Below are 16651 nucleotides of genomic sequence, written 5' to 3' on the forward strand. Positions count from 1 at the left end.
CTCTAATCCCTCTCTTTTCTAAGCATCTCTAGACTCTGAACACAGTAAACTAGTGGAACCTCTCAGAGAGGTGAGGATATGTCAAGTAGTCTGAGGGTTCTCAGCTGGGAGCCAACATACTCATGCTTGTACTCTACAGCACTGCTATTAAACAGGCAGATTGTTTTATAAATAGGGTCTTCAGAGAGTCTTCAGGGAAACTAGGCCAAGCTTAAACAGAAGAGGGGACACTTGAACTAAAGATAGAAAGAAGTCAATAAACGAAGCTGGAAAAACCATGAGCATAAACACGGATATGTGTGAACATACAAATCTAATTTATGCTTAATTTGGACAGTCTCAAAATTCTACTACAACCGGTTGACTCTGATTTCTTTTGACATTTCCACCAGAGAAGCTTTTCACACTTCAGATACTTTTCTACTTTCATTCTATCAGATGACTTCAGTTCATACACAGGAATGGTCTTTAAAGAATATTTCATATTACAAGATATTTTCATAATTCATGTTTTTTTCATCACAACATTTCCTTTGAAAATTGTTTATATGGCTTAGTATGTTTGTCATTTTGCATTTACACTCAGTGGCTGATCAAGTTATCTAAAAGATTTAACCTAAAGGGATACTGCCAAGCATTAAATTTAGGCATAATTTGACCTAATAAGTTTCTTTCCAATAAAGTAACCAGTGTTATTTAGATTCTAGATATCACTGATTCTGTTCATTTATTTTTAATTTTCTCTAACAGTTACCTTTTCAATGTCAATACTTTAAAAATCCTTGTTTTAACCCCTGTATACTGGCTATAGTCTGTGGTATAATTATTAATGCATTTACCATACACTCTGATTTTGTTGATGAGGGGAGATGCATGAAACAGCCAGCAAGAAAAAAAAAATCCCACATCCCTACATCAAGTATTTTTTTTGTTTGTTTCTTTTTAATTTTTGTTTTTGTATTTGCTTGCTTGCTTTTTCATGTACCTCCCCTCATTAATAAAATCAGAGTTTGGGGTTGACATGTACACACTGTTATATTTAAAATGTATAACCAACAAGGAACTACTGTACAGCACAGGGGAAAAAAAGCCACATCAAGTTTTAACCTGTGTTAGAAATAATGTTAAAAAGGATCAGTGATTATCAAATTTAAAAGAATATATCAAAGAGAAAAGAATTTCAGTTTCCTTAGAATGTATTCTTCAAAGAAAAGGGGAAGAAATGTGTTCAAAATATTTGTAGAAAGATACTTCAAAGAACACATTCTAAACTCACATCAGCTTATCTAAAAATATCCATACCTATTAAACATTTTCCTACTTCCGGCAACTTGGTCTAAGAAAATAATTCAAAATATGTAAAGTTATATGCATGTCCAGTGCCATCTTTGTTATAATAGTGAAAACTTGAAAGCAGCATAAAGTAGGAAGAGTTGAATACAGTGTGGTAATTCTGTTCAATAATTCCCCAGTTAAAAGTACGTGCTTCCATTTCCCACATTTTTCTTAGATTACCACAGTCATAACCGACTTTCTCCTTACCTTCAGTGTTACCATTCTCCTACCCATCCTCCAGACTTCTGCCCATATCACTTCTCTAAATCACAATTTTGGTCTTGTTATTTCTCTGCTTAGGATACTTCCACAGTTTCCCATCTCCTTCAGGAAAAATTCAAATTAGTATTCTCTGAGGCCCTGCATAACCCAGCCTTACCAATCTCTCCAAACCTTAAGGCAATGATTAGTTTAGCCCAAGTATCATGATTCCTTAAGTGCCAAGTATGTATTTAGGTGCCCCTTCTAGAATTAAGAACTTCTGCAGCCATAAACCAAGGAACTACTTAGACCTCCCAATATCCACTTGGGCAATCTAGGGTATAGATTACAGTGATCTGAACTAGGATAATGGCTGTAGAGATGAGGCAATAAATGAGCATACTACAGATATATTGGGGAGGTAGATTTGGCAGGTTGGTGTTTGACTGGATATAGGAAATAAAGTAGACAGAAGGATTAAAGATAGCAGTAAGGTTTCTGACCAGGAAACCCAAATGAGGAGGAGACCTGAGAGGAGAGTTTCTGGGTTCTATTTCAGGTATATAGAATCTAAGATAAGTGTGTCATCTGGAGGTACCCAGCAAATATTAGCCATATGGGTCAGAACCCAAAAGAAACAAAAGGAAAAAAGCAAAGGCCTGACAGTGGTTGGAATTATTAAGGAAAAAAAGAGCAGAGACTGAAAAAAATAAGGACTAAGATAAAAATGAGAACAACAATATTTAATGATTAAACATAGAAATTGAATCTCAGACAGTAGTCAGAGAACAAAGGATGAGAATGTGAAAGAAAAAACTGGGACAGGATGGCTTCATTGACATAAAAAGATAAAAGCTGTATTTCAAAGAAGGGAGCACCAATAGGCCATGCTACTGAAATGATAAATAAAGTTAGCATTAAAACTTGCCCATCGTTTTTTGCAACAAGGTCACTGGAGGCCTTGGTAAGAGCAGTTTCAGTGGAAGAATGTAAGCAGCAGCCAGAATGCAGTAAACTGAGGAGGACTGAGAAGTGTTCAGTCCTGGGTCCACGCACAATAAGTGCACCAGAGGTGTCCACCACCATCGAGTGGAGACAGGCAGGAAATACAACTCAAAAATACAAGAGAAGAAGACAGAGAGGATGGCCAATGGGAGAGTAGTGCCTAGGGGTCCAAGAAAAGCTTATGTTGCTTTTAGGAAGAAAAGACTTACATGTATTGTATTTAAATACTTAATGAAAGGAGTCTATAAAGAAGGAGATGTTGAAGAAAGGAGAAAAAGGATAAAGCAAGATCCCTGAAAGGGCAAAAAGTATGGAAACTAGAGTTGAAATGAAGGAATAACTTTAATATATCTCCTTCCATAAGAGGAAGTAAAGAAGATAGAAGATAGAAGGTTAGAGGAGGGGAGAGAGGAAAAATCTGGAGGAAGAGGAGAATTAGGAGTAGGAGAGAAAGAAGGGAATCCTCAACATTTAATGAGTGCTTTTCAGATGACATAACTGTACCTCAGTAAGATTAATTGCACCTAATGAGTGGCAGAATCTGAATTTAAAACTAATTTTAAACTTTGATCTTTCTTATCCATTCTGGGTGTGCTCAGACAGTAAGTGTATGGAAAACTAAAGGTTTAAGAAGAATGGAAGTGGTTTGACATAGACATAGCAGAGAACAAGAAAAATCCAACTCAGGAAACAAAAATGTCTAGTGTCTAAAAGAACTGAAGACTTTAAAGTTTTAGTGGCACTAATCTTCACAGGTAAATTATTTTTCTCCAGCAAAGCTCTGTTGGTGTTGTGAAAAACACATGGTTGAGGTTTTGTGATGATACAAACTCAGGAAGACAATGACAAAAATAAGTTGAAGATATTGGCAAGTAAGAGGCTAAAATAATGAGACATGAAATCCAAGACAGATGGCATAGGAAGTGAAATCAGGAAAGACTGACAAAGAGAACCTAGTCAAGGGATTGGAGAGTCCTAGAAGGGGCCATTTTAGATATACCCTTGAGTTTAATATATTGACTAGAATAAAATGGAAATTGGTTAAGTATTTTCTAATAAATGAATGAATGAATGGCAACCAAGGTCTACCATGTTGAAACACAAGGCCAGAAGGGACATTTGATTCAGATCTCTCCTTCATAAATAATACCAAATGAGATTTCTTTAAATGTCCAACAGGACTTGATAGTAATCCAATAGGTTGACATAATCAAAACAGCTTTCCTAGATAAAATATTATGTGGAATCCTTCAAAGTTTTCTCGAGAAGGGCTTAGAGAAAGAGAAGCTTCTGCTGGTGACAAGCTGCTCCACAACTCTGTCCCCTCTCCCCATTAATTTCACCATTTCATAATTTCCTTCAGGATTTTATTCACCATATTTATCCTCAAAACACCTTATCTCCAGGGTTATGATTACTCCCTTTAAAATATAGAATCTTATTTCCAATGCTTCCTTATAGCATAGCTGAAACATGCTAATATTTCAAAAGAATGTTCTAAACATTAAAGAACTATATGAAAGAAAATAAAGAAAACTCAGAAACATTAAAGAGAACCAAAATATTCACTTTCAGTGAAAATATTCACTGGCAGTTAACTATGTTTGTATACTCTGATCTGTTCCATGTCTTATTTAAAACGTTAGTCAAATTATTCTCCTTTTAAGTTGTCTGGCTTCCCAGATAAATGGACATCATTTGGAGTTTATTTAAAAATTTCAGGGATTTCCCTGGATGTCCAGTAGTTAAGAATCTGAGCTTCCACTGCAGGGGACACAGGTTCGATCCCTGGTAGGGGAATTAAGATCCCACATGGCAATAAATAATTAAATAGAAAAAGAAAAACTTCCACACCGCTTTATGGCTTAGTGAGTAATTCACTCCTTCCACCAAGCTGTTTCTGCAAAGTCACTTTAGTCTTTCACTAAATTAGAGAGTCCCTGAGATCATTATGCACAAGGACCCAACTTATAGAAAATAAGATATTCTTACAAAGACACTATCTACATATCTACTTATTATAAAAACTAGACCTTCATCTTTATATTTTAAAGAATTTTCATCCTTAAACTGTGTTGCATTTTAGGAGCCTTCATCTGAATACATGAAAAGCAATAAGAAATCTGAGTCTCTTTTTTTTTAAACTTCACATTCCAACCGAAGAGTGCCATCTCCATCCTTTGAAGTGAAACTATGCATCGACGAAAATTACAAATAAATTTTTTGGAAGTTACAGAGAATCCAAATTTTACTTAATATGATGGGCTAACATGGGATGGGCTATTTGGAAAAGTGTCAAGCTTCTTATCCTCAAGTTCATTTGTGGAGAGGTTAGAGAGTAAAATGTCAGAGATGACCCAGATCATTTCCAGTTCTACCACCATAGATGCTCACCACCTTTGCAATAAGATAATCTATATAGTAGTTGGCAGATTAGGTGGAACATAATATATATCCACATCTGCCCAAGAATTATAGAGAAACTATCATTATAAAAAGCCTCTGTGTGAAGCAATTGTCACAGTGTAAATGATATGGCTGTTCCTCAAGTGGAGAGTTCTGGATCTTGCTTCCATTCCCAGCAAGATGGCAAATAAGCAACATCAGCACCAAGCCCAGAGAAAATCGCAACTTCGGGGGCAAAGCAAAATATGCAACAGTACATTCTATACAAGAAAAAAAATGCCTAATCAGTAGTTTCAGATAAGGGAAAAATGTTCTTATAAAGGTCTAACACCATGTTATTTTCATAACATGAAACTAAATAACAAAGGAAGCTGAAATAATAAAGGAAGCAAAACGTTCGGTCAATTCCCTGGGCTTGGTGTTAGTATACCAGTCTTACTTTGCTTTTTCATAAGTGAACCAAAAAAGAAATCTCCACATTTTCCAGAGGAATTAAGATTTTCACCTAAAAATATATTTATCTGTGTAGATAGGATCAAAGTAATCTTTGAAGGCTTTGTGCATGGGCAGAAAAGTAACAAATATACTTCAACACTAAGAAAAGACTTGTAGAAAAATTTTAATGTACATTTAGAATATAATATAATATTTATGATAATGGATTCTTGTAATATAGTTGAAATAAGATCCAAGAACATTATAGAACTGTTGGTGAAAATATCAACTGATAGGCTGCAGTAGATAAAAATACTGGGTCTCATCAAAAATATTTTAAATATGACAGGAGAAGGCATTCTATCTTTTTAAAAATATGATGTGCCTATAACTAGAATACTAAATATAGGTCTCATCACTATACCTTAGGAAAGACTTAATGGGCTAGAAGTGAATAGATGTGTGTTTATATAAATGTATACCACATATAATTATTTCATTATGACATAGAAAAGCAAATGAAGTTCTACCATGTAAATAAAAAGTGTAAAACTCTTTAAGGCTGTAAAAATGAAAACTTAGGGAAGATATTACTAGTCAGTCTAAAATATACTAAAGTATGTATGATAACTAATTCCTGTTTCATGAGTGCTCACTGTGTTGTAAGCACTATTCTAAGCACTTTGCATGTATTAAGACATTTAATCCCTCCACAGTACCTCTTCCATTTGGTAATATTAATGTCCAAATGAAGCACAGAGAAGTCCAATAATTTGCCCTATGTGACACCGATAATAAGTAATAGAGCTGAGATTAAAACACAGACATTTTGGCTTCAGGGAATGTACTCTTAGTCACTGCATGTGAAACACACACCTAATTTTTAACATTGAGAGAGGCGCTTAATGAACTGGAAGGAGGTACATTTGAGGCAAATGAAAATAAGGATAAAATGAGCTAAAAACCTTGAAATCTGAAAACAAGACTTTGAATCCTAAAAGACAAAACACATTTAAAATATAAAAATAGGATCAAGAAGTCTTTATAAACTTGCACACACAGTAGCATAGAGCAGGAAAAGTAGGGTAAGTTGGGGTAGGTAAACCTGTAGCCTTGAGTGTGGCCTCAGTCAGTGACAGCCTCCCCCGGTGCCATGCTTGCTGCCAACACATACAGAGGCTGCAGAGGATGAGAAGCCTCTGGTCTCACCCCAGCTGGCACCCATTTCTCTTCCACATTTCAATGTGGAAGGCTCAGCCTTTTGTGTCCACCTGGGTGGATGTTTTCCGTATTGAGCCATAAGCATCTACAGGGCAGAGAGCAGATCTTACCCAGGTCTCTTGGCGTATCACGCAACTCAGTGCCGCGCTCAAGGTTTTTGATAGATAGATTTTAATTTTGATAACTTGATGTGCTGCTATTTTCCTCAGTTTCCCAATGTCATACACCCATAGGGTGTATTTTGAGGAATAAGAATGTGTTTTTGATCTATTTTCTTTTCACTGTTGATAAGAATTTGACTGAACACATGACTTCATGACATCGGAATAGGGAATGTCAATAAAATATTCTTTAGGGACATACCATATCTAAGGTTAATAACAGTTCATTTTTACTGAAGATTCTGACAAAGAATTTGTTCAGATTGGGTACATGATCATCCTGGGGATTTTCTTCCTACATCTAATCCACCCTCCTGAATCCATTGGGCCTTTGTTAACCTCGTGCTGCTGCTGCTTACTTTACCAGAGTGTCTGGTACAGCACACAATCACTGTCCTTTTCTAGGCATCAGTTAACAGGAAAAGGATATCACACACCATCTCCCTCGCTCCTCTCATATTCATTCTCTCTCTGAAATATGACCCTAGGCAGGAAAACACAGAGGAGGTTATTCAATGAAGAGTTGGGCAAAGTGGACGCCAAGACTCACCTTTACTACATCTATTAAATATAATGTCCATCCCAGTTAGCAGGGAACTTTTTCCCAAAAGGCAGAATATGTCTTTTGTTGTAAAAATTGTGTACTTTAAAATCGTATTGTTGGTTTTTGTATTCTCCTAAGAGTGAACTATCAACATTTGGTCTAGGCTGGTCTTGGGGAGAGTGTGACTCATATATTTTCACAAAATCTGGGTCACCTGGAATCCTTAAAATTGTGGAAGGTGGGGGAGAAAACACAGTTCTGCCATAGGCTCAGGAGTTGTAAAACCTAATCCAAGAAGAAATTAAATAGTTAGAAATCAAAATTTCTAAAAGCTATTATGTGTATACTAACTACTTTCTCTAAGCCATCATTTGCAGCTACAAGTTTACTTTCAGACTAATTTGTTCTCTTACACGTGTCTATCATTTGATGCCTCTGACAATGACAGGACACTACTTGATAAGCCACAGCCACTCCGCAGTGGGTCCCTTCTTCACACAGTGTAACCCAGTTTCCTCGTGGAAAGCACTTGTCTCCATCCCAAAGCACACTGCTTATGCTCATTAGACACAGCAGTTACCCCATTTTTCCTCAGGTGTTTGTTTTCTTTTTTTAATAAATTTATTTATTTATTTATTTATTTTGGCTGTGTTGTGTCTTCATTGCTGCGTGCAGGCTTTCTCTACTGGTGGCAAGCGGGGTCTACTCTTCACTGTGGTGCGCGGGCTTCTCACTGCGGTGGTCTCTCTCGCTGTGGAGCATGGGCTCCAGGCACATGGGCCTCAGTAACTGTGGCACGCAGGCTCAGTAGTTGTGGCACACAGGTCTAGTTGCTCCACGGCATGTGGGATCCTCCCGGACCAGGACTCGAACCGATGTCCCCCGCATCGGCAGGCAGAGTCTCAACCACTGCACCACCAGGCAAGTCCTGCTTCCTTAGGTTTTTAGCTGTCTTCCCCACTAGATGGAGGAGTCTATTCTCTATTTGCCACTATTTCAAACACAGTGCATTGGTCTAACACTGTGCCTCACACAGAGTAGGCATGCTTCTTACACTGTATTTTCTTAACTTCAACTAATGAAAACCCACATACTCCCAGACTTGACCACAACATACCTCCCAGTCTACATTCTAGACTTTCAGAATGGTCTGTGAGAATAACAGGAGTCAAAGTTGGGTATATACACATTAAGAAGTAATGAGAAATGCTACATGTTGACAACTGAGTTGTTTAAATATATTCTAAAAGAGATGAGTGGCTGTCACTATTTAAAATGACGTGCATTTCAAATATAATTTGAAAATGGCATCTTACCTTTAGTCATTTAACCTCAAAGCATTTTTGTTTGAATGAAACAAAAACTTTGGGAAAACAAAGATTGTTCTCTCAATAACAACCAAAATAGGCATAAAAATTTTTACATCATACTTATGCTTCAAACTCAGTGCCTAATGAAGTTATTTTAAATGATTCATCAAACTAAATATGCTTTCCTAATGCAAATTCTGAATTTAGTTTTTATTACATTTATAAACTCAATGTGTAGTAGAGAGTTTCTTCATAAACTTCCCCAGTGCAGACATAAAACAAGTGTAATCACGTTGTCCTTATTCATTCTGACACTCAAACAGTTGACATAGAATAATAAAAAGCTTTGCTGTCAGTATTTTGATAAATAACATGTTAATTATTAACTTCATACCTCCTTCAGAAGGTCCCCTTCATCATTCATCTCACACAGTTTTACTTAAGTTGGCTTAGGAAACCACAGTCTCCCCAACAAATGCATTCAACATGTATTTATATGTATACCCAAAACAAACACTGCAGATGATGAATTGCATAGAGGCTCTTTCCAGAGGGGTCTGACAGGTAACAAAAGATAAGCACCAGACTCTGATGTGTCATGCCCAAGGCACAATACACTAGAAATGCACTAGAAAAGTCTAATGACAAATGTTCATTTATGCCTGACTCCCTACAAACAAAGGATATACAAAGCTTAAAACTGTGTTGATCAACATTTTCTGCAACATACTGGTTTTGTTATATAACAATTGTATTCTGGAATGAAATCTATTGTTAGACTGAGATAATGAAATATTTATTAGACAACTATGCTATCGGAGTCCACAGACGAAAACATATTTGGAAAAATACACCTGTAAGTGACCCAGATTTTTACTGATGGCAAAGATCTACTTATTTGTAATTTCTATTTTTATTTTCCTTTCTAGCATCACTTCTAGTCTCTAAATTAATTCTGGTCCTGTGTTGTATAACTACTGTCATCTTTCTTTAGCCTTTTCAATTCTCCAAATGTCAGTCTCTGAAGAACCCCAGCCTTTACAGCTGTCCACAATGAGCACAGAAATCATCTACAAGCTGCTCTACATGGTCCCAGAAACAATCCTAACTCAGTCAGAGGAAACAGGAAATGCTTTCTCAAAGGGAGTTTGCTGCCTTCAACCACAACTTCAAGTCTAGTTGATGGGGGATGGTAGGAGGCTTTTTCTGAATCCAGTCAAACCCTCTGTACCCTCCTCCTTGTGTGATGTATAGTCTCCACAGCTGATCACTCCTTTCCAGGGCGTCTAGGCCCAAGAAAGTCCAGGCCCAACTCCAACTGGTCAGCTGGGACTGACTCTCTTGTTCTATCTCTGCAATTCCATAGTCATTATTTTATGTTTGTTGTAATCAACTCTACCTTTTCCTTTATTTCTTTGATCATCGTTCCAGTTGTCTCTCTTTCCTACCTTATGAATGTCAATATCTTCTCCGTTTACCCTCTTTGTTTCTTTCTACTCAAACTGCAATATAAAATTCAAACATACTGTGTGCAACAGTTGCTATATTGCTGAGAAATTTTTATCTCTGTTCTTAATTACAAAAATGAGTATTTGAAAGGGTTTTCATTTCTCTTTTAAAACTTAAAAAGCTTAAAATTAACCTATTTACCTGTTCACTTGGTTGTTTTTCATCCAAACCTAAATGCTGATTCTCTTTATAAAATTTAATAATGCATCTATTTTGTAGAATCAAGATGAAGTAAAAACTTATACCTGAAGTTGCCAGATAATCAATATTATTTACATAAAACACAACAATCTAAATACAGTTTGCATCCACAGCCACAACTTTTTCCTAACCCTCCAAATTAATAACTCATCCTAATTCTAATATTTGAAGTAAAATGGAAAAATTGTTGTGTCATAAAACACGGAGTTGGTACATTTCTGACAAATAAATCAGATAAACTATTAGATCTTACTAAGTTGTTAGAACTTAGTTATTCTTCATTTATAAGATTTTCCATGTCATGAAGAGCTGTCTTATCTGCCCAATAGAGGCATAAACTGCACATTATTAAGTCAAAGAGATCTTAATTCAGAGATTCTCATTTCTAGTGACAACCTACTCACTGAGCATCTTTCCAACTCTGTTGTACTCATTGGGCCTGTACGTCATCATCTAACCTACTAATCAAATTATCTTTAGCCCCTCCTCATTATAATTGGACTCTTCCTGCACTAAACCTAAAGATTAACTGTTTTAACAGCTCCCCCCCCACCCCGCCCAGCTTCTTCTCCCACGAGTCTAGTTGTATACTGACTGTGGTTATTTTCACAATTGTTTATCATAGTTGTGCTGGTTATTGCATACATGCAATTTAATTAAATATTATGTAAACTAATATGAAGAAAGATATTTAACACTTCTTCAAATCTAAGCTGAATGTTTTAGAAAGACTTGAAAATATAATACATGCCATAGTTTGGGTTTCTATAACAAAATACCATAGAATGGGTAGCTTGTAAACAATAGAAATTTATTTCTCACAGTTCTGGAGCCTGGAAAGTTCAAGATCAAGAACAGATTCAACATCTGGGGAGGGTAGCTTCCTGATTCATAGACAGCTGTCTTCTCACTGTGTCCTAACTTTGCAGAAAGGGTGAGGGAGCTCTCTGGAGTCTCTTTCATAAGGGCACTAATCCAATTTATGAGAGATCAGTTCATAGCAGTATATGTCAAATACAAATTGTTGAATTCCGTTTGGGTAATATAAATGTAAAAAAAATTAAAACAATTTGTTAAATTTAGAATTCTCTTTCAGATTGTCTTACAATGGTTTTTAAAACCTAGCATCCAAGAAACAAAAAACAAAAAATCTTATAGTATTCTTATATGATGCACTATGATAATGGTTTTTTGCAAGAAAGACAATATGAGATTCAAACCAATGGATGTATACTCAAAAAAAGACATTGTTCTAAATTCAATATGTTGGTTAACAAATGTATAATTATACAACTCAATTTAAAATAATATGTTTAAAATATTTACTCTTTTTTATGATTCCTTATTTCTGCTGACTTTCTTGATTAACCAACCAATTTTCTTACCTGATTGTTTAGGATAAAATACGTCTTTTACCTTTATAAGCTTTTCTTAAAAATGTTGATGAGGCCTTTTGGGGAGAAATGCCACATTTAATACATGCACTTACTTTTGCCTCTTTCAAAAAAAAAGTTAACAAAATACCATAAGCAAAAAGCGAGAAAAGAAAATGGAAATGGGGACAAAAGAAAAAAGATCTGGGTGGAATAAAGCAGTAAGAAAAATTGTACCAAACATTTAACAAAACTCAGAGAGCTATTCCCACATAATTAGTGAGGAAAACCAGGAAACAATGCAGTGTACCACATAGAACTTTCCAAAAATAAGAGAAATAAAACAAAGAAATGGAAAATAAGATAGAAGGGATTAAAAAAGAAAAAGATGACCAATCCAGGAGGTTCAACATATGAATAATAAAAGATTCTGAAAAAGATGAGAGAAAATAGAGGGAAATAAACCTTCAAAAATATTTATTTCCCAGAATTGAAGGGCATGAGTTTCCAGAATGAAATGGTATACCTAGCTAAGTAGATTACAATTGATACAAGATGCACCGTCATAAAATTTCAGAATGCTAGCACATACCATGGATGAGGAATCAGAATGAACTCAGACTTCTTAATAACATCACTGGAACTTAGAAAACAATGGAGAAAGAATTTCAGAATCATGTGGGAAATTGTCTAACCCATAATTCTATACTGAGTCAAAACTAACAATCAAGTGAAGAGCAAAATGAAGACATGTTTCACATACCACTCATATACTTTTCTCAAAAAACTGATGAAAGATGTGTTTCTCCGAAATAAGAAACCAATACAGAGGAAAACCATAAAACCAAGTAACAGGAGATCCAAATGGTGGAGAGTAAAGGGAATCCCCAGGAAATTGATAAGGTGAAATCTCAGAATGACAGCTGAATGACATATATGATAGTACTTTACTTTTATAAGCAGTAAAGTACTATCAGATATGTTCAGGACACAAGCCCAAGAAATAATTTACAAGAAGAATAAGTTAATAAAATACCTCTTGTACATGAATGTTGGGAAATAATTGAGGTTGAATTTCTAATATATATATGGGATATTAAGCAACTAGGAAAAAAAGACAATTATTAACTCTGAAACCACACACCTTGGATAGGACTTGAAGCCAGCTGCACTTCAGATTGGGACTTCAACCCACAGTCTCTGACGTAGAAGGGAACTCAAACCCACAGTCTTTTGATTGAAACTGTACACCTGGCCACAGGACTTACTGAAGCTCAGGTTCTTTTGTCTCGGCACAGAGAGAATTCAGCAAGAGGCAAAGTGACAGGCAAAAAATGAGTCTATTAGCGAGGGATGCTTGTGAGAGATACAAGCAGGTAGGCAAGGGAGCGCAGCCCTAAGAACAAAGAGCGTTACATTTTTAAAATCAAAGAAAATTGGGAGGAGATAAGACTCCCTTCTTCCTCATTTTTGGGTAGACATCGAGGCTTATGTCATTAGTTCCTCCTTTGACCCTATATCGTATAACAGGGACTGTCATGGTGTTATTTAAATCATAGGTATATTAACAAAATGGTGGTAACGTATACTAAAATACGGTGATTCATCCCAGATTTTTGTATAATGTCCCCTTTCACCTAGTTTCTTTCCCCTTTCACCTGTATTCCTGTCTTGGTTACATGCAGAGATTCTACACTTCGAGGACAATTAACTTCCTGACTTCATGTAACAAGATTCAGACCCCATATCTATTGTCATGTGTTTTAATTATCAGGGTTTGTGGCTTGAGTGTGCCTGGTGCTTAAATGCACCTGGTCTTCCTTCAAGGTAAAATAAATTGTTGCTAGGCTACTGGATTATTTTCTTAAGTGGTCACTGGCTTACAACAGTCTTCCAAACTCCCTTAAAATTCCCTTTCTTCCTTTAATCTTCTAGTAGGATTTCTAAACTAGCTGTTTAATTATACTACTCTATGCCTATCAACTCCATGGAAAAGAAAAAATTATATGAGCAAGGAAAAATTATCATATAATAATACTACATGGCTCAATTGTGGATAGCTTTACAATTGTGAATTACATTCACAATGTAAAGACTAAATATTTGTTCTACTAAAATCACAATACTTTATTAAGATGATTAGGAAAATTGAAAGTGTGCATGTGCATTCAGGGAGGAGGGAGGAAAAAGAGCTAAATCCTCATTTATCCAGTGTGAGAAGTCAGTAGTTAATGCCAAACAATTACAGAGGAATAAATAGTAATTTAAGTACAATTTTTAGACATATTGAGTACAAACAAAAGATATAGCTAAAGAAATTGAGAATGGATGTCTTTGGAGGAGAAAAAGAGGTAGAACAAAGAACTGTTTAACTCTTTAAACCATGGGCATTTATAACTTTAATGATTGGAGACAAGTTGTCAGAGTAGAACAACTTGAGCTCGCCTCCTCTCATGAAAGCAAAATCGCAATGAACTGCTGAACAGCCATCAACAAAAAATGACTGGAACCTACCAAAAAAGATATTCTACATCCAGAGAAAAAGAAGAAGCCACAATGAGACAGAAGGCAGGGGCACTTTTGCAATATAATCAAATTCCATGCCTGCCAGGTGGGTGATCCACAAACTGGAAAATAATTATATTGCAAAGTTTCTCCCACAGAAGTGAGAGTTCTGAGACCAACATCAGGCTCCCAAGCCTGGGGTCTGGCATCAGGAGGAGGATTCCTCAGAGCATTTGACATTGAAGGCCAGCAGGGCTTCAGTTCAGGAGCTCCACAGGACAGGGGGAAACAGAGACTCAACTATTGGAGGGTTCACACAATTTTCACATGGACTGGGACCCAGGGCAAAGCAGGGATACCATAGGACCTTGGGCCAGACCTAACTGTAGGTTTTGGAGTGTCTCCAGGGGAGGAGGGAGTCAGCTATGGCCCACTGTGGGAGACAAGGACACTGGAGGTTGAAGCCCCTAGTGAATATTCCTAGGCATGATCACTTCTGTAGGTCACCATTTTGGCACCAAGACCTGGTCCCACTCAACAGCCTGCAAGGTCCAGGGCTGGGGCACCTCAGGCCAAACAAGCAACATGGTGGGAACACAGCACCACCCATCAGGCAGGCTGCATAAAGTCCTCCTCAGCCCATAGCCACCTCTAGACACACCCCTTGACACAGCCCTGCCCACCAGAGGGACAAGACCCAGCTCCACTCACCAGTGAGCACCAGTCCCTCCTACCAGGAAGCCTGCACAAGCCCCTGGACCAACTTCACCCATGAAGGGGAAGACACCAGAAGCAAGAAGAACTACAATTCAGCATCCTGCAGAATAGAGACCATGACACAGAACACTAGACAAAATGAGATGGCAGAGAAATATGTTCCAGGTGAAGGAACAAGATAAAACCCCAGAAGAACACCAATGTGAAGTGGAGGTAAGCAAGCTGTCTGAAAAAGAATTCAGAATAATGATAGTAAAGATGATCCAAGATCTCAGAAAAAGAATGGAGGCACAGATGGAGAAGATATAAGAAATGTTTAACAAAGAGCTAGTAGATTTAAAGAACAAACAAACAGAGATGAACAATACAATAACTGAAACGAAAAAATATGCTAGAAGGAACCAATAGCAGAATAACTGAGGCAGAACAATGAATAAGTGAGCTAGAAGACAGATTGGTGGAAATCACTGCTGTGGAACAGAATAAAGAAAAAAGAAATGAGGACAGTCTAAGAGACTTCTAGGACAACATTAAACACACCAACATTCACATTATAGGGGTCCCACAAGGAAAAGAGAGAGAGAAAGGGCCTGAGAAAATATCTGAAGAGATAATAAATGAAAATTTCCCTAACATGGGAAAGGAAACACTCACTCAAGTCCAGGAAGCATAGAGAGTCCCATACAGGACAAACCCAAGGAGGAACACACCAAGACATATATTAATCAAATTGACAAAAAACAGAAAATATTAAAAGCAGCAAGAGAAAAGCAACACATAACATACAAGGGATTCCCCTTAAGGCTATCAGCTGATTTCTCAGCAGAAACTCTGCAGGCCAAAGGGAGTGGCACAATATATTTAAAGTGATGAAAGGGAAAAACCTACAACAAAGAGTACTCCACAGCAAGGCTCTCATTCAGATTTGACAGAGAAATCAAAATTTTACAGACAAGCAAAAGCTAAGCAAATTCAGCACCACCAAAGCAACTTTACAGCAAATGCTAAAGGAACTTCTTTAGGCAGAAAAGAAAAGCCCACAACTAGAAACAAGAAAATTATAAATGGTAAAGCTCACCAGTAAAGACAAACATACAGTAAAGGTAAGAAATCATCCACACATAAATACGATATCAAAACCAGCAATTGTGAGAAGAGGAGAGTGCAAATGCAGGATGTTGGAAATGCACATGAAATTAAGAGACCAGCAACTTAAAACAATGTTGTATGTATATAGACTGCTCTATCAAAACTTCATGGTACCCTTAAACCAAAAATCTACAATAGATACACACACAAAAAAGAAAAAGCAACCCAAATGCAACACTAAAGACAGACATCAAATCACAAGACAATAGACTAAAAGAGAAAGGGGAAAAACCTACAAAAACAAATCCAAAACAATTAACAAAATGGTAATAAGAACATACATATTGATAATTACCTTAAATGTAAATGGATTAAATGCTCCAACCAAAAGACATAGACTGGCTGAATGGATACAAAAATAAGACCCATCTATACACTGTCTAGAAGAGAACAACTTCATCTCTAGGGACATATACAGACTGAAAGTGAGGGGATGGAAAAAGGTATTTTAGGAAAATGGAAATCAAAAGAAAGCTGGAGTAGCAGCACTCATATCAGAAAAAAATAAGCTTTAAAATAAAGACAGTTATAAGAGGCAAAGAAGGACACCACATAAAGATCAAGGGATCAATCCAAGAA

This window comes from Tursiops truncatus, chromosome 12, assembly GCF_011762595.2.
Source record: "Tursiops truncatus isolate mTurTru1 chromosome 12, mTurTru1.mat.Y, whole genome shotgun sequence".
NCBI classification, from domain to species: Eukaryota; Metazoa; Chordata; class Mammalia; order Artiodactyla; family Delphinidae; genus Tursiops; species Tursiops truncatus.